Here is a 19,772-nt window from a genome sequence, read left to right as displayed (position 1 = left end):
TTCTGAGATCTTCCGAGATTTCCTTTTGTAGAGTTTTGAAGTTCTTGTCATACAGGTCCTTCACTTGCTTAGTTAGAGTCACACTACGGTATTTCATAGTATGTGTGACTATTGTGAAAGGTACCCTTTCCCTAGTTTCTTTCTCCACATGTTTGTCCTTTGAGTATAGGAAGGCTAATGATTTGTTTGAGTTAAATTTGTAGCCGCCCACTTTGCTGAACTTGTTTTTCAGCTGTAGGAGTTCTCTGGTGAAACTTTTCGGGTCACTTAAGTACACTATCATGTCATCTGCAAAGAGTGATGTTTTTACCTCTTATTTCTGATTGGTATCCTCTTGATTTCCTTTTGCTGTCTAATTGCTCCAGCCAGGAATTCCAGTACTATGTTGAATAGGTAGGGGAGAATGTGCAACCTTTTCTAGTCCCTGATTTTAGTGGGATTGCTTCAAGATTCCCACTGTTAAGTTTGATGTTGGCTGTTGGTTTGTTGTATATTGCTTTTATTATGTTTAGGTATGGACCTTGGATTGCTGTTCTTTCCAGGACTTTTAACATAGAGGAGTGTTGAATTCTGTCAAATGCTTTCTCAGCATCTAGTGAGATGAGCATGTGATTTTGTTTTTTGAGTTTGTTTATATGGTGGATTACATTGATGGATTTCCCTATATTAAACCATCCCTGAATTTCAGGGATGAAGCCTACTGAGTCATGGTGAATGACCATTTTGATGTGTTCTTGGATTCGATTTGCAGGGATTTTGTAGAGTATTTTTGCATCAATGTTCATAAGTGAGATTGGTCTGAAGTTCTCTTTCCTTGTAGGGTCTTTGGGTGGTTTAGGTATGAGGGTTATTGTAGCCTCACAAAATGAGTTAGGTAGTATTCCATCTGATTCTATCTTGTGGAATAGTATGGAGACTATTGGTGTTATGTTTCTAATAAATGTCTGATAAAATTCTGCACTGAACCAGTCTGGACCTGGGCTTTTTTTTTTTTTTTTTTTGGTTGGGAGGCTTTTGAGGACTTCTTCTATTTCTTTAGGTGTTATCAATTATTTAGATGGTTCACTTGGTCCTGGTTCAACTTTAGGATCTTGTATCTGTCTAGGAATTCGTCAATTTCCTCCAGATTTTCCAACTTTGTGGAGTATAGGTTTTTGTAGTAGCATCTGATGATTTCTTGAATTTCCTCAGTTTATGTTGTTATGTCTCCACTTTTGTTTCGGATTTTGTTAATTTGTATACTCTCTCTTTGCCCTCTAGTTAGTATGGCTAGGGGTTTATCAATCTTGTTGATTTTCTCAAAGAACTAACTCTTGGTTTTGTTGATTTTATCAATGGTTCTTTTTGTTTCTATTTGGTCTATTTCTGCCCTAATTTTGATTATTTCTTGCTGTCTACTCTTCTCGGGTGTATCTGTTTCCTTTTGTTCTAGGTCTTTTAACTGTGCTGTCAAGTTGCTGATGTATGCTGTCTCCAGTTTTCTTTTAGAAGCTCTTAGGTCTATGAGTTTTCCTCTCAGTACTGCTTTCACTGCATCCCATAGGTTTGGGTATGTTGTGTTTTCATTTTTGTTGAATTCTAGAAAATCCTTAATTTCTTTCTTTACTTCTTCTTTGACCCTGATAACGATTAACAGAGCATTGTCTAGTTTCCATGTGTATGTGGGTTTTTTGTTGTCTCTATTGTTGTTACAGACTAGCCTTAAACAATGGTGATCTGAGAGGATGCATGGGAGTATTTCAATCTTCTTATATCGATTGAGGCTTGTTCTGTGTCCAATCATGTGGTCAATTTTCGAAAAGGTGACATGGGTTGATGAGAAGAAGGTGTATTCTTTTACTTTATGATGATATGTTCTGTATATATCTATTAATTCCAGTTGGTTCAAAGTCTCTGCTAGTTTTGCAGTGTCCTTGTTCAGTTTCTGTTTCCATGATCTGTCTATTGGAGAGCGTGGTGTATTAAAGTCTCCCACTATTTTTGTGTGGGGTGAAATGTATTTTTGAGCTTTAGTAGGTTTTCTTTTATGAATGTGGGTGATTTTTTATTTGGAGCATATATGTTAAGGATTGAGAGTTCTTCCTGACAGATTTCCCCAGTAATGTGTATAAAGTGTCCTTCCTTATGTTTTTTGATAACTTTTGGTTGGAAATTTACTTTATTTGATATTAGAATAGCCACTCCAGCTTGCTTCTTGGGCTGTTTGCTTTGAAGTTTTTTTCTCACCCTTTTACTCTGAGATCGTGTCTGTCTTTGTCTCTGAGATGAGTTTCCTATATGCAGTAAAATGCTGGATTTTGTTATGTATCCACTCTAATAGCCTATGTCTCTTTATTGGGGAGCTGAGTCCATTCATGTTAACAGATATCAAAGGATAGTTGTTTCTGTTTCCTGCAATTATTGCTTGTGTGGGTTGAGTTGTGTCTGTCTTTTTCTTCTTTTGGTTTTGTTGCTTAGGAATTTTCTTGTTTTTATTAGGATGTATTTCCCCTCATTGTGTTGGGTTTTCCACCTATAATTTGTTGTAGATATAGGGTTTGTGGTCAGATATTGTGTAAATTTAGATTTGTCTTGAAATATCTTCATTTCTCATTCTATGGAAATTGATAGTTTTGCTGGGTATAGCATCTTGGGCTGGCACTTGTGCTCTTTTAGGGTATGCATGATGTCTTTCCAGGCTCTTCTAGCTTTCATAGTCTCTGTTGAGAAATCGGGTGTGATTCTGATTGGTCTGCCTTTATATGTTACCTGACCTTTTTCTTTTATTGCTTTTAGTATTCTTTCTTTGCTTTGGGTACTTGGTGTTTTGACTATTATGTGTCGGGAGGTATTTCTTTTCTGGTTCAACCTATTTGGAGTTCTGAAGGCTTCTTTTATGCTCGTGCTCATCTCATTCTTAAGGGTAGGGAAGTTTTCTTCAAGATTTTGTTGAAGATAATTACTGTGCCTTTTAGTTGATACTCTTCTCCCTCTTCTATTCCTATTATTCTTAGGTTCGGTCTTCTCATTGTATCCTCGATTTCTTGGACATTTTGTGTTAGGAGCTTTTTGTTTTTTGCATCTTCTCTGGATGTTTTGTCTATGTTTACAATGTTGTCTTCTGCCCTCGAGATTCTCTCTTCCATCTCTTGTAGTCTATTGGAAATGCTTGCTTCTGTGACTCCTGGTTTCTTTTTTAGGTGTTCTACCTCTAGGGTTATCTCTTTTAGTGTCCCTGGTCCCTGGTACAGGCAGGGCAGGGGCGCTCTTTCCGTGCGCACTCCGCAGATATCTCTCTGCTCCCTGGCTGCCCAGATCTCCTACTCACCAGTCATTAAAACTTTAGGAACTGCTGGTCCAGGTGGCAGATGGACCAAGCCCTGTCCACAATTCTGATTTTTGAACCAATATGAACATACTTTTTACCGAGTAATCAAAAATGCTTATTTTATCTCAGGTGTAACCAGTCATTCTTGTTTGCATAAGTAAAAATGTTGGTGTCTCTGGAATTGGTGTGCTCTTTACTGTATGTGGAAGAATCCAATTAGTAGTTTTTATATCAGGCATTGGTTTGCATAAGTTTGTAAGCTTTCTATCGTTTCTGTTGGAGTTGATATCTAGATATACTATATGGAAGTCTGATAGCTTCATGGAATTATTTCAATTTCTTGTATCTGTGGAGACTTGATTTATTTCTGCATATGTGATCTGTTTTGTAGAAAGTACCATGAGGTGTAGGGAAGTTATATTTGTTTGTGTTTCAGTAAAATGTTCTATAGATATCTCTTCCCTCAAGTATTTCTTTGTTTAATAGTAGTTAAACAAAATGAACAAAATGACCTGTCTGTTGTAAGAATGGGGTACTGAACTGTCCCACTATGAGTACCATGGTCAACATGTGGTTTAGGTTTTGCTGGTGTTTCTAAGACAGCCATGGGTGCCATTGTGTTTGGAGTATAAGTTGTAAGAACTGAAATGACATCTTTTTAACTTTTCTCTTTAATGAGTATGTAGTCAATTTCTATCAGCAAGTCCTCATTGTCTAACAGACTTACAAATGTGGAAAGGGGACAAAAATTCATAATTGCTAGAACCTTATTGTTTAAAAAGTTAGAATTGGTTCCTAGCACAAAATGGAGTTGTTCTTAGCCATCATATAAAATGGAACCTGAGTGTTGCATTTGTGAAAGAGCACACGCGCGCGCGCACACACACACACACACAGACACTCACACACACACAAAACAAAAAAAAAAATCAAAAACAGGAACATATGCTCTGGTAGTCATTACAAATACAAAAATATAAAATACTATGAGAGAGACCTTTTGCTGCATGCAGACCTTGCATTAAATTTCAAAATACTTGGATATTTTGACTATGCAAAACTAAACCACCACGTACATACACTTATTGACACAGGTTGTATATTGAGCCAGGACACTGGGCACACCCACTGATTTAGGATTTCTTTAAAGTAAATTTTAGCATTCTAGACAAGATCAGTGGCAATAGGCCAAGGGAAATATATGTTTCATGCTCAAAACCAGCAGCATGGAGTCTCATAATGTTATGGTGACCGTGTATAAGGCAAACAGTCTCATAGAGAACAATAGCCTAAATTAAAACATCATTGCTTAGATAGAACAATTTTCATCCTAGAAAACTGCCTGAACTCATGTTAGAGAAACAACAATAGGTATCCAAACACAGCAAAGTTCTGTGTTCTATTGGAAATATAGCTTCATGAGGGCAAAGTATTAAGGTGACTTATATTTTTTCCATTCGTGAAATACAGAGTAGAAGAATGTTCATTAACACAATTTTTCTACATGAATAAACATCATTATACATTTAAAAAATGTCTCAAGTGTTAATGATCTGTGTGACTAGGAAAATGATTGGTGACTTCCAGATGATTTTTGTAGATCACTGATTCTTCTCATTTTTAATAATGATAGAAACTAAATCAAAAACATAAAACTCATTAAACCTGAATAATTAATAAAAAATAATGAAAATGGCTAAAAATTGTAGATAATTAATAGAAAGAGTAAGCTGTATATGCTGCTGAAGAAACTGTAACCTGATATAGAATTTAGGGCCTACAGTATAGACATAGAGCTACCATATAATTCAACTCCTCCATCAATGGGTATACTCATTCATATCTTCCAAAACTGATGTTCATTGATGCCCTATTTGTAATAACATGAATTTAAATGAATCTCATGTCAGATCAGTGGCTTATCTGCATCTCTAAAGTCTCCACAAACTTAAGGCCTCCCAGGATATCTACGTTACATCAGGCAAAAAGTAAGGGGCCTTTCCACAAAACCATAGCATCTGGGAACCCTGAGAAGCTCGGAAGATGCTGGACCTATAACCTCTGCTGAAACTCCACCCTCTCTTTAGCCTCTGCCTTATGCCAGGGAAGATCAGAGACTCATCTGCCCCTCTGAAGACCCCACAGCCTAAAGGCTTCTTAGAACATCTACTGCACCCTGGGCAACAAGCCCACCATCTGAAATGGAGGAATGGAGTTGTCATCACATATTCAAACCTCTGCTCTGGAATTGTTCCTGTCTAAAAGAACTGTAAGGACAAAAATGGAGACAAGACTGAGGAAAAGAAGATCCAAGTGACAACCCAAATTTGGGATCCATCTCAAGATGAGGCTCCAAAGCCTAACAATATTTCTGATGCAATGATGTGCTTACAGGCAGAGGACTAGCATTGCAGTCCTCTGAGATGCCCAACAGATAGCTGAATGAGACAAAAGCAGATACTTACACCCATTCAATGAACTGAAGTCAGAGACCCCTGTTATTAGATTATGAGAAGGCTGGAAGATGATTAGGAGGGCGACTCCATTGGAAGACCAGTAGACTCTACTAATCCAGGTGCCTGAGATCTCCCAGACACTGAGCCACCAGGCCGACAGCATATATTACTTGGTCTGAGGCACCGAATCACACAGCAGAGGACTGCTTAGTCTGAACTAAGTGAGAGAAGATTCAGCTAAACCTCAGAAAACCTAAATCCCCAGGAAGTGGGGAGGACTTGGGGGTCATCGTATGGAATCAGGGGGAGGAGTAATGGGATGAGGAACTATGGGAGGATGAACTGAATGTAGGGTTATGACTAGACTGAAATGGGTAATAAAAAAATCTGTCTTCCTCCTTCAGTATGATTGATGCTTTGTCTCAAAAGTGAATAATTTTTTTTCAATTTTTATTTAATTAATACATATGTCTGGGGTTGATTACCAAATAGTTTTTACTGAAGTACAAGCTCTTTACCTCAACCAATCTCAAACACTTTAATGTAGGGAGCCGTTTGTGCTGCACCCAAACGTGGTGCCAGCTTCCCGCCGAGAACTCAGCAAACAGAGCTGTGGCCCAGCCAAGAGACTTAATGCGCATGCACCACATAAGTCACAGCCCACCCCCGGGGCACTTGAGCTACAGGAGGATGCACCAATCAGGTAGCAACACAAGTCTCTGAGGCATGTATGCAGGGCATTTTCTCCCCCATGTAAGAAGAAGAGGAAGACGGAGAGAGAGAGACCACGTGGAGGGATGGCGGAGAGACCCCACGTGGAGGGATGGCAGAGAGGCACCACGTGGAGAAAGACTCGGTAAAAGAGATTGCGGGAGGTCCCGCGTGGACAGTGACTGGACAGAGAGATCTTTCGTGGGGAACTGCGCGTGAGAGGCCGTCTAGACAGTAGAACTCGGTAGGGAGTCCCCGACTCAGAGACAAGTTTCCTGCTCATGAAGCCCCTGCTCAAAGTGCTGTACAATAAAGGTTATTCCGCAGAAGAAGCTGTTCGTTTGTTGCACGCCTGTTCCTAGCAGCGGGAAGCGTGGGCGTGTGACACTTTAATTATTATAAGACAGAAAAAACAAGCTCAATTCTCAAGACACAAAATCATGTTTACCATGAGTATAGTATAATACAGAATGAAGTATTAGAGTGTTCACATTTGGAAAATAGATAAGAAAACAGCAGGGGCAGGTAAAATAGGAATAGAAAGCAAAAACAGACATATTAGTTAAAAAGTTAAACCTAATCTTGTTCTTTGATATTTGCATCATAGATTTATATAGACTCATAAATCTCTGTGTAGATGCATGTGTATGGGGGTATAAATCTGAGTGGGCACCTGCATATGATTGTGAGTGGGCACCTGTGTGTGTCACATGAACATACATGGTAAACTAGGAGTTGGAAAGACATTAGTTGGAGAAAAATAATGTGTTCGAAATGAGAAACGAGATGGATAATTGTTGTCACAATGTAAAATATATTTTTGTATTTTGTGATGCAATTCAACCTATCTATGTAAATAAAGTTAGACTAAGAAGAGAAATTGCCAGTGTTCAAGAGTGAAAAAGACAGCTCACAGCTGAGAGAAGCAAAACCCAGCATGGCTTCTACATCCTCCAGTGGTAACATAGGTTGTCGGGTTCCTAATTTAGTCCAAGAAAATCCATGTTGGAATTTTGCACTCCAAAATACAAAATAATAAATATATCCTATTCAATATGCAAAATTTGAGTATAAAAACGAAAATAAAAAACACAAATGTCTTTATTTCCTTTTGTCATAAAGATCTTCCAATTCAACTGATCATAGAAACAATTTGTTCATAAATTTTCAACCAAACTTTGTATCAGTTGGTCAGGAAGGTCAGCTCTCAGGCAGAAGCAGGAACTGTGCATGCTCAGGGCTACTCTGGATCAGTTAGTCCGGCATAGCAGCTCTCAGACAGAAGGGGAAGTGTACAGGCTGTGTGGTGTAAACAGCTGGTTAGAATCTCAAGGAGGTTTGTGTAGGAGGTTGAAGCACTGTGGGAGGTGGGTTGTAATACTGCTGACAGTAATAAACTGCCAGGTCTTCAGCCTGCACACTGCTGATGGTCAGAGTGAAATCTGCCCCAGATCCACTGCCTGTGAAGCGATCAGGGACCCCAGTGTACCGATTGGAAGCCGCATAAATAAGCAGTTTAGGAGACTGTCCTGGTTTCTGTTGGTACCAGGAAATAGCATTACCCACACTCTGACTGGTCTTGCAGCTCATGGTGACCCTGTCTCCTACTGATGTGGACAAGGATTTGGGAGACTGGGTCATCACAATGTTCCCATCAGCACCTAAAATCAGAAATAAAGAATGAGTATATACTTATACACACAAAGATTTCCTGACAATCCTTAAAATCCAAAATGAGTTTTCTAATGGCATTGTCTGCAACAAGGAAATGTCTCACCAGACAACCAGAGCAGCACAAATATGAAGACCTGTGTATGTGACTTCATCTTGATGCTTAGGCTGGACTGATTCATTTAAAATCTCACTGTGAAGGCCTGATTTATAAATCATGGGCAGCTGGGCTGCCTCTAGGGACCTATGCAAAGTAGACATCAAATAAAGAAGTAAATTTCCTGGACAGAGCTTTGTGAGAGTATCCAGGTTAAATAAACAGTCAAAAATACCATCAAAGACAGAAATCTATCACAGGGAGAGAAGTCAACACAGAAGAACAAGAAGCACCTTGGAGCTCTAGATTCTCCTGACAGGCTCTATGGGAACAGACAGTCATCACAGTCATTAAGATCACTTGCTTCTCATGTAAAACACTCAGGTTTGACTCATTCCAAGTTAAGATTCATATACAACCCACAAGAAAGAGTCAGAAATAGACAAATGGCTTAGAAACAAACTATTACACATACCCTTTGCTTTATAAATCATAGACCTTTTAAATGCAATATATAAATAAAATCAAAACTGTGGTAGATTTGTAGCAGGAAAACCAGAAAAGGGAAGAAAACTTGTGGGAAAAAAAACAAGGCAAAGAAAAAAAAAGAGTGTAATGGATATGTCTTAGTTGGGATTACTATTGTTATGATGAAATATAATGACCACATTAATTTAAAAGGATGGAAATTTTATTAGGCTTACATTCCAAGTGCAACAGTTAAGGTGACAGTTTATCACTGAGAAAAGTCAAAACTGGAACTTGAACAAGGCAGGAACCCACTGTCTGGAGAAGACCACATCATAAAAGAGGGATCTTTAACTGCCTCCTTCCTTAAAGATTTCTCAGTTCTATTTGGTATAAAACTGGTGTCCAAGACCAAGAGCTGGCCCTACCCACAATGGACTGGATTCTTCCCCATCAATCAGTAATAAAGGAAATCCACTATAAGCTTGTCACAGCCTAGCTTCATGGTAGCAATTTTTACACTGATGTTTTATCTCATTCACATGATACTAACTTGTGCAAATTTGACATTAAAAAGTTATCAAGATGGGTATAAATATGTTGTATATATAATAATGTTAAAGGGAGATGCTTTTATAATTTAAACAATATGTGTAATATATATGTCTTAATATACTTATTTATTCAGCAAGGAAAATAAATAAGGAGCAGAGATGGTAGGTAGTGTCCTCTGCTGCCCCCTTTTGGGTTCTGTGAATGTCTTAATTACATGGAAACTTTGGGATTTAAAAAGATTAATGTGCTTCAGTTTCATTGTTTACTTATTCAGTGTCAAACAAACATTTGATGTAAAAGGTCCTGAGTAACTCAACTGTAATTTTATATAACATAATTTACCAGGATTACTCAAAGTACTTGTTCTTACATGAAAGAACTCAGACCCAAATGAATTTTATACCTTGGTCATATTTATTCATAACTAATGTTAAAAATTCAATTAAAATTGTTGTCATTTTTGAATTAAAAGATTATGCGTTTGAAGAATAGGATGACTAATATGAAATGAACATTCTTCAATTGTCTCCAGACTACTTGTTCTGCAAATGAACACAGACATAAAATTTACAACACTTTATGTCAAATCACCTTTAAAATCAAGCTTTCATGATAGATAAATGTAATAGAAAATAATTTGTAAACTTCACTCAAAGATTTAAGGACACATTGCCTTCTAAAATATCTCCTGAGCTCTCAGGTTTAGCTAACTAAGCAAGGCTCACTATCTTTTGGACAAAGAGGAGAGATTTTGGGTAGCAGGCTGAGTAGAGTGACAAGCTGCTGATTCAGACACTGGCTGACAGGCTGAACTCTAAAGTGTGTGTGTATTGCACAATAAGTCAAAGAAGTGGACTGCAGTGTTCAGAATATTAACTTGTCATATTTTTATTCTGAATACAGATGGTGGTGAGAGCAAACTCTGTTCTAGATCCACTGTCAGTAGAACAGTGAAGATTCCTCGTAAGTACCCATTACAACAAATGAGTAACCTATCTCTGCTTCTGTTGGCATGGGTCTAAATACCTACACATAGAGAGAGCTATGTATACATACCACTGACCTTGTATCTGATTGTGAACCTTTGTGCTGTAGACATATCCTGGGAGACCTTAAAGTTCAACAATCTCTCTACTTTTCTTTTTTTTTTCCTCTGAACAACTTTATTTTAAAAAACAAAGATAAAAGAACAAATTTTAAGCATTTTTGCATAGAATAATACGAATACATTTTTGTCAGAGTTTGGCTTTTATTTTCCCAAAGGTTTGATAGTGTGCATTAAGGTCTTATAGCTACAATAAGCAAAAAGTACATGTAAAACGGGATGTAACCCAGAATTAGTCAAAGTTTTCTTGATGTGTAAGTATTGAGCATAATTGTTTGGTTTTGTTTGTTTGTTTGTTTGTTTGTTCCTTGAACTTTAAGCAGTCTGTGAGTTGTTTCTGGGGTGTTCAGAGCTTTTCAGTTTTCTCCAGTCTCTCCAAGCCCCTGCAGAAATCTACAGTTCATGGCACCTTCTAGATGTAACCAGAAGCAATAATGTTGTTCCAAGATCTGTTTGAGTGTGATTTAATTTGTATACACAATCAAAATATACCTAGAATTTCACTATATATACACATATATGTATTTATATATATATGTATGTGTATGCAGGTGAGTATGTTATACTCACTTCCAATCATAGATGATACATACAGGGTGAGGAATTTGAAAGTTGTGTGTAGCCATTGATGATGGGGAACTGTGGGTTGCCAAGTCCCAGATGCCAAGTAGATGCTTCCAAAAATCCAACAAAGATGAGATTAGTTGAAATGCCAAACAAGGGGGAGAGAGAACCTGTAGAGACCATATCCTGAGGTTAGGCTGGGCCCTCGTTTGGGTGATGAGAGAAGTCCTCTACCAGGTCTCTCTCAACTAAGCAAAGAACATCAAAGACATGAGATAAAGTGTTGCAGAGATAGCTCCAAGAGCATGTACCATTCACAGTCAGTTGAATCCTATTCATACCCCTCCAAACATCACAGGTGTGGATCAGAAGATGGAGCACAGAGGACAGAGCAGACCACACAGCTGCTGGGCTTGCAGGAGAAAATAGCAGGTCCGGGGTAGCAGCAGGACTCCAGGGCAACAGGCAGAGCTGAGCCTCACTGTATGCAGTACAGACAGCGTAGGAGAATCTGGCTGCTGGGATATCCTGGAGGGGCCAAGAGGCAGAGAACTGCGTTAAGGGACTCACCTCGTGGTCCCTGAGGGTGGCAGGCCTTCGGGATTGTATGTAGAGGTTTGAAACTGAAAATGGAGCACAACAGGAAAAGGTCAGAACTCACTGCTGTTGGATTTGCTGGAGGACCTAGAATGCAGAGGATGGAAAGGATAACAGGGTGTCGAGGGGAGCCTAGCATAACTGTCCTCTGAGAGACTACACCAGGCAGCTGACCAAAGAAGATGAAGGGAATGAAAGCCAAACATCAGAGAGAATTCAAGGAGTCTTGTAAAAGAGATAGGAGGAGGATTGAGAGAACCAGAGTGGATGAGGACTCCATAAGAACACCAAAAGACTCCAATAACCTAAGCAGTCATCAAAAGCCTCCCAACCAAAAAAAAAAAAAAAAACAAAAACAAAAACAAAAACAAAAACTCAGGATCAATGGGCTCAGTGCAGAATTATTTCAGCCCTGCAAGGAGTACTCTCCAGATAATTCCACAATGTAGTAAAAGAAGGAACACTACCCAACTACCCAACTCATTCTTTGAAGCCATAATTATGGTTATAAGTGAATCACACAAAGACCCTACATTGAAAGAGAACTTCAAATGAATTTCGCACATGAACATCCTTTTTAAAATCAAAACTTTTTTGAAAGAACACCGTATATCTATCCTAAGTGATACAAAGTCAAAGGTGAATACTGAGGGTGGAAAGAATAGGCAGAAACTTAATTATGGAGATGGGAGAGAAGGCACATAAAATAATAGAAGATAAATATGTGTTGATAAAAATTCAAGTGGTTAGAAACAATCATAAAGGTCTCAATTTTGTCCATGTATGATCAAATTATAAAGCATATAGGATGGCACATACACCTATATTTGTTTATAAATGTTTGTTTCATTATTAGAGATCTTCTGCCAAACAACCTTAGAGCTCTATGATGAGATGTCTGGTTTTTTAGATGCAACAAAAAGATGGATACTATTTTTAATCCCAATCTATTGTCTGTGTCTTTTATTGGAAATTTGATGCCATGAATGTTTCATTATCAATGGTGGGGTGGGAATTCCCCTTATTTTGATTTTGAGATCTGAAATTAATTATTCTTTTTAATACACTGTAATATTTTTCTTTCTTCTGGTAGTTTAATGTTTTCATCCTGTTGAGTTTTTTCTCTGGCCCAGTCAAATAGTCAGTGTGTCCCACATGCATGCTGTACCTTGAGAAACGCCTCCTTCTTTATATTTGAGAATATTTTTCTATGATTTTTTGAACGTATTGTGTTCTTCATATCTGAGTTTTGTCTCCTCTTCAATTAATTGGTGTCTGTTTGGAATCCTGGATTACCTAGATGTTTTGTGGCTAAAATTTTTAGATTAAATATTTTATTTTTGTTTCTTGTTTGGGGGCAAGTTTTAGAATTTTTGAGTGGGTTGTTATATTTATTTTATTTTTAAATTTTTATTAATTTTTGAGACATGTTTTAATATGGATTCTTAATCATTTCAATCTCCCTTACAGTCCACCAAGAAATATATGAGACTAAAATGGCTAATAGGACAAGGGAGATGTAGATCTGTTTAGAAGTAGTTCCCTGGGGCAATTCGTTGTAGTGTGTAGTCCAGTCCTCTAGCAAAACACCAACAGGATTTTATAGGGTTGCTAGATCCAAAAGAAACCATGTGCCTCTGCAGATCATGCACCAAAGCATCTGGAAGCACTTGGACCTCCACCAGGTCTTTAGTGCTCGTCTACATTCTAGGCCCTACAGTGAAGACCAGCGTCACAGAAGCTCAATAAAGAACATCGGTGAGAACCAATGCCAGAGCATCATGCACTGTCTGTTGGGTTATACTTAGACTGTTTCCATACAACACATGTCCTCTCAAGCATATTCCAGCAAAAGCATCACATGCCCTTTCACCGATAGCTTCCAGAAAAATACCACATGTCTGATCTCAGCAAAATAGCTCTCTCTTAAGACACTGTCCAGGAAAAAAATGCACATGACATAACTGTGTCTCCAACAAAATCTTACCTCACCTGTATCCTCATTACTGTCCCATGCAACTCCCACTCAAAAATAAAATACACAAAGAAGAAAACAACAAAAAAGCATAGAAAAATCTCATCCAAGTACTTGTAATATATCACAGTATATCCCACAGAATATCTCTGTTCTCACACAATGTTCATTGCACTGAGTCACAGGTCTGGTTCAAGATCTTTGGCTTCTGTGACACCATCAATATTAGATCCTCATCAGACTCTTCTGGGTTGTATTATTCTCTTGTATCATGTAGATACTACAGCTATGGATCATCAAGAATTGCCTTTTCACAAATCTCAAAAATTTGCAGAAACTATAGATTTGTGTATGGAAAAATCCAGAGCCCTGGATCTGGGGCTGGCTGGTATTTGAATGAACATAATGCCAGCTCTATCTTATCAGCACCAACTTAGCTCTTATGAATTGCTTTGACTTTAGTAGAAGCCTGTCTTGAGAGACCTAATACCTCTAAGGTAGTTCTTCTGTGTCTGTGTTGATTATAGTCCAAGTGATAGGTTACTGTCATTGATGGTATTTTCGATGTTGGTTTAACATGGATTCACTCATGACCATCTGTCTAGGTCATTTTCTTCCTTATTTGATGACTTCTTTGCATAGGTCCCTAGAGGCCAACCCAGATATCCATGATTTATAAATCAGGCATTTGCAGTGAGATCTGAAATACATCAGACAAGTATGGGCATCAAGATGGAATCACAGACACAGGTCATTGTATTGGTACTGCTCTGGTTCTCTGGTGAGACATTTAAAAGTATTATATTATCTTAAAAGTAATTCCTTTGTAGAAAAAATAGCTATTTCCTATAGGAAGATAATTGTAGGCAGACAATACCATTAGAAAAGACATTTTGGATTCTAACCATTGTTTCAAGAAGTCTTTGTGTGTATAAGTATATACTCATCATCTATTTTTGATTTCAGGTGCTGATGGGAACATTGTGATGATCCAGTCTCCCAAATCCTTGTACACATCAGTAGGAAACAGGGTCACCATGAGCTGCAAGACCAGTCAGAGTGTGGGTAATGCTATAGCCTGGTACCAACAGAAACCAGGACAGTCTCCTAAAGCACTTATATACATGGCTTCCAAAAGTTCCTCTGGAGTCCCTGATCACTTCATAGGCAGTGCATCTGGGACAGATTATACTCTGACCATCAGCAGTGTGCAGGCTGAAGACCTGGCTGTTTATAACTGTCAGCAGATTAGCACCTATCCTCCTTCAGCCTCTACACAAACCTCATTGAGAGTCCCACCAGCTGCCTGCACACACAGAGAGCCTTGGCCTGCACACTTCCCACTTCTCCCTGAGAGCTGCTATGCCTGACTAACTGATGCAAATTTTGGTTGAAAATTTATGAACAGATGTCCTTTTCTTTTAAATTGAAGAATTTTATTTTAAAAAAACAAATATAAATGTACAAATGTTAAGCATTATTGCATAAATACATTTTTGTCACTGCTTGGCTTTTTTTTAAGGTTTGATAGTGTGCATTAAGATCTTACTAGTTACAATGAACATAAAAATACATATAAAACAGTATGTAACCTGGAATTAGTCAAAATTTTCTTGGTGTGTAAGTTGTAAACATAATGTTTTTTTCTTTTCTTTTTCTTTTTTTTTCTTGAACTTCACACAGTCTGTGTGTTGTTTCTGGGGTTTCAGAGCTTTCTGGGGTTAGTATCCCATTATCAGTGACTGTATATTATGTCTGTTCTTTTGTGACTGGGTTATCTCACTCAGTATGATAGTCTCTAGATGCATCCATTTTCTTAAGAATTTCATAAAGTCGTTGTTTCTGATGCCTGAGTAGTACTCCATTGTGTAAATGTACCACAATTTTTGTATCCATTCATCTACTAAAGGACATCTGGGTTCTTTCCAGCTTCTGGCTATTATAAATAGGTCTGCTATGAACGTTGTGGTACATGTGTCTTTGTTGTATGTTGGAGCGTCTCTGGGGTAAATGCCCAGAAGTGGAATAACTGGGTCTTCAGGTAGTACAGTTGTCCCCCTTGATGCCTGCACCTGGATGTACTTTGCAGGTTCAAGTCTCTGCCACTCGTGCCTGCCACGGCCAAGATGCAGGGCAGGGTGGTGGTCCAGTTGTGTTTGTGGTGGTAGAGGCTTGCCTTCCTGGCTCGCTGCCTCCCCCAAGCCCACCTGCCTCCTCCCCCAAGCCCACCTGTCTCCTTCCCCAAGCCCACCTGTCTCCTTCCCCAAGCCCACCTGTCTCCTCCCCCAAGCCCAGCTGTCTCCTCCCCCAAGCCCACCTGTCTCCTCCCCAAAGCCCACCCACATGACTGGGACTCAGCTGACTCAGCACGGCAAAGTCTCCTGGTATGTGGCTTGGTGCTCTGCTCCTGCCACTAAGCCATCCCAAGTTTGTGCCTGGTGGTCCACAAGGTCCCGGACACCGATCTGAGCCAGGGCTCCTGACAACTTTTCAAACGTTAAGGTGTGATACAGAAAAACACCGTGATAAAAACAAACGTTGTATCTGAGTAATATAGACAGAAGCTTTGAATGTGATTGTGATGAGCTGGAGCCACCTGATCACTAAGAACAGAGGCGTCTCAGCCAAATTCACCAGCGTTTCCTGTTGAAACACAGCGACAAGGAAGCGAGGAAACAGAGGAATCTAGTGCTTCCCAGCTCCCTAGGATGCTGCCCAGAACCAGTCCAACACTGAATGTGTCTGCACTGTGAGAGGATGTCCACGGAGGCCTGCGGGCGCATATTTATTCAGTTCTGTCCCATGTTAAGTCGAATAGCATAGTGAATCTGAGCGCATAGTATGTCATTTCATTCCGTTTGAGTTTCTTGAGTGTTTTCTTTAAATGCCTGCAGAGTTACTGCCTTCCTTGAGCTATGAGCACTGCAATCTTCTTAATTCTCAGTGTGAATAAAGATTTTTGAGCTTTAAACCTTGGAGAACTAAGTGGGCATGGATGGTGTCTGCAATGAACATCAAGAAACCATCGTGCTATGGGAACGTGATGGTTTTTCTCTCTTTTAGAGAGATATTTCCTTTTGATGTCAGTTTTCTTCCTTGTTTACACAGCTTCAGCAATTTGACAAGAAAAGGCAATTGTGAGGGTTTCAAAATTGGCAGAGAAATTTGAAAATCTGATGAAAGTCTGTGGTTTCTATCTGGGCTCTAGATATAGGGACTTAAAACCATTGGGCTGTAGAGGCAATGTCTTGGGTTTTTTTCAGCTGTAGACAATGACTGTAACAAAGGAGTAGTCATCAAGAAAATTCTTCTCAATGATCCCCAGAGTGTCAAACATGCTTTCCCTGATATCAAAATTATTGGAAGTCTTGACCAAGATAAAATTGGAAAAGAGTTTGTAATTCTTTGTCCCGTGGAAGACAGCTAACAGACACTGTGGACTCTCAATGAGCTAAACAGCATCTATTTCTTCAGGAGTATATGGAGATAGGCCAGGCAAGTGTGTTGTAACAGGGCCCTTTACTGGAAGAGCCTGGCAGACTTTCATGTATCACCTGCCACATGGGCTCAAATATGTCCATTCTGCAAACATACTGCACAGAGATCTCAAGCCAGCTAATCTTTTAATTAACACTGAAGACTTGGTGCTGAAGACAAGTGACCTTGACCTGGAAGATCATGGACCCTAATTATTCCAATAAGAGCCATCTTTCTGAAGGATTGGTTACGAAATGGTATAGCAAGATCTCCTTGGCTGTTATATTCTCCTGGTTATTACACTGAAGCCAAGGACACATTGGCTGCAGGCTGCATCTTTGCTGAAACACCGACTTGTAAAACCCTCCTTGCAGATGCACATGAACTTGAACAGATACAGCTGATCATAGAGTTCAGCCCTCTTGTGCCTGAAGATGATCTGTGGGAGCTTCTCAGCATGATTCCAGTTTACAATAGAAATGACATGACTGAGGCACACAAACTGCTAACTCAGCTGCTTCCGGGGATTAGAGGAGAAACACTGGATTTCTTGGAACAGATTTTGTCATTAAGTCCCATGGATTGGCTGACAACCAAAGAAGCACTTTCCCTTCCTTGTATGAGTATCCACTTTTTTCCAATGGATGAGGTGATTTCAAGCCATCCCTTCCACAATAAAAACTAAGTATATGACATTTTGCTTATGGATGAGACACACATTCACATTTATTACTGAGAACGGTATAACAATTGTCAATTCTCTGAGCATGGCTGGCTTATTCATAACAACTTTGATATCGATGAGGTTCAGCTTGACCCAAGAGATAAGTCTGATGTCACTGAAGAAGAAGTTCAAGTTGATCCTTGAAAGTATTTGGATGAAGACCAAGAGAAGTATCTGGAAGATTCTGCCTTGGACACCACCTACTCTGCCTTGCTCAGTAGCCACAAGAACAAGTACTGTGATCTGGAGTGTAGTCACACCTGTGACTACAAAACAAAGCCATCCTCATACTTAGATAACCTGGTGTGGAGGGAGAGCAAGGTTAACCATTACTATGAGCCCAAGCTTATCATAGGTCTTTCCAACTGGAAAGAGCAAAGTAAAGAAAAATCCAGTAAAAGGGGCAAGTCCACATGTGAGAGGAACAGGTTGTTCAAGGCACAGATCTTGCTAGAGGAGGTTTCCCAGCGGCTGGCTGAGAGGGAGAGGGGCCAAGGCTTTGACTTGGACTCCTTCATCGTAGGGACCATTCAGCTCAGTGCCCAGCATGCCTTTACTAACATAGTTGACAAGTTAAATGACTTGAATAGCTCAGTGTCCCAGTTAAAGTTCAAGAGCCTGATACACAATCAGTCAGCCGAGACAAGCAAGGAAAGGGAAGGGCTAACCTGACCCAGCTGGAAGCCTTGTACCAGTCCTCCTGGGACAGTCAGTTTGTGAGTGGTAAGGCTGAGTGGTTCCTCATCAGTGAGTTTTGTTCTGAGGACAGGAAGGGTAAAAACGTGAAGAAGGAGAACACTTACACAACCTACTTGGACAAGTGTTTTAGCAGGATGGGGGATTCTGAAATGCCAGGAACTGAGCCAGTTGAAAAATGGAAGTATGGGGAGGGAGACCAGGAGTCAGGGTTTGTGAACAGAGGTGGGGAGTTCCTCCTGAGCAAGCAGCTAGAGTCTATAGACACCCCGAAGTTCCACAGTCCAGTGGGATCCCCGCTGAAGTCCTTCCAGGCTACATTAACACATTCCACTATGAAAGCTTCCCCTCAAATCCCTCATAAGGAATAAGGCAGCTTTCTGAAACATCAGAACTATTTTTCTTTATTCTTCATGAAATGTGTTGTGTCTTTTTATTACTGATGTTTTAAGTCATTTATCTTTACTTGAATCAGAAGGTGTCATTAATTTGCAAGGATTTTGTGGGTTCTCAGTTTGTAAAACACAGACATTTTCTACATGTGAGTTAGTTTTAATTTGAACTAGCATGTCGATTGCACACACACACACACACACACACAGAGAGAGAGAGAGAGAGAGAGAGAGAGAGAGAGAGAGAGAGAGAGAGAGAGAGAAAACAGAGCATAACAATGCAGTGCACAAGGAGACAAGATGCACCAGGAAGAATGGACGTTCTTTACAGGAAACAAACCCTTGCCTTAAAACTTACACAGTGAGATGGTACATAATTGCATGAAGAGATTTATTTTTCTACTGAAACATTTATCATTCGATAGTAGTTTCAAGTTTTTCACATTGTACACATTTTTTAACTTTATTTTAAAAACCAAAAATAAAAAAAGAAAGATAAATGTACAGATTTTTAAGCATTTTTGCATAAAAGTATACGAATACATATTTATAAGGTTGTAATTAAGTATTTGTGGGTACATATGCATACACATGTCCTTGTCTTCATTCTTCATAGTGACGTGGTAAATACATCACATCATGTTTATTTTTAGCAAACAAGTTTATTTTCTGTATTTAATTATAAAGGTTAACTTAGTTTTCCATTCATTTGCAACTACCCTTCATTCCATTTGCACTATGGCTGTTGCCTGAAGAGCTGATCTGAGAAGTTGGCTTGACCACGTATGTTAATTGAGCTACTCACTGTGTGTACAAAAATATATTTTGGAGGTGCTTGATCTATCTGCAAAGAAAAAATTAGGAAATTATTATAAAACACTCCTAGAAGTCTTAATGGTGTATTAATTTTTAACTTATAATTTTAGACTTGTGTGCATGCCAGTAATTAAGTCAAATCGTTATTGTAGTTTAAACAT

At 39.1% G+C, this 19,772-nt stretch overlaps 1 pseudogene across 1 annotated transcript; it reads left to right on the top strand.

Moving 5' to 3' along the window:
- The first annotated feature begins 13,177 nt into the window (after positions 1-13,177).
- Positions 13,178-18,774, top strand: LOC308432399 (mitogen-activated protein kinase 6-like; annotated as a pseudogene). Its single transcript has 3 exons — positions 13,178-13,289; positions 14,473-14,712; positions 16,666-18,774. The product of its transcript is annotated as a mitogen-activated protein kinase 6-like (transcript).
- The last annotated feature ends 998 nt before the right edge of the window (positions 18,775-19,772 follow it).

The sequence above is a fragment of the Micromys minutus genome (genome assembly GCF_963924665.1).
Source record: "Micromys minutus genome assembly, chromosome: 18".
NCBI classification, from domain to species: Eukaryota; Metazoa; Chordata; class Mammalia; order Rodentia; family Muridae; genus Micromys; species Micromys minutus.
The sequence above is the reverse complement of the archived record's forward strand: the minus strand, read 5'-3'. Positions and strand labels throughout refer to the sequence as shown.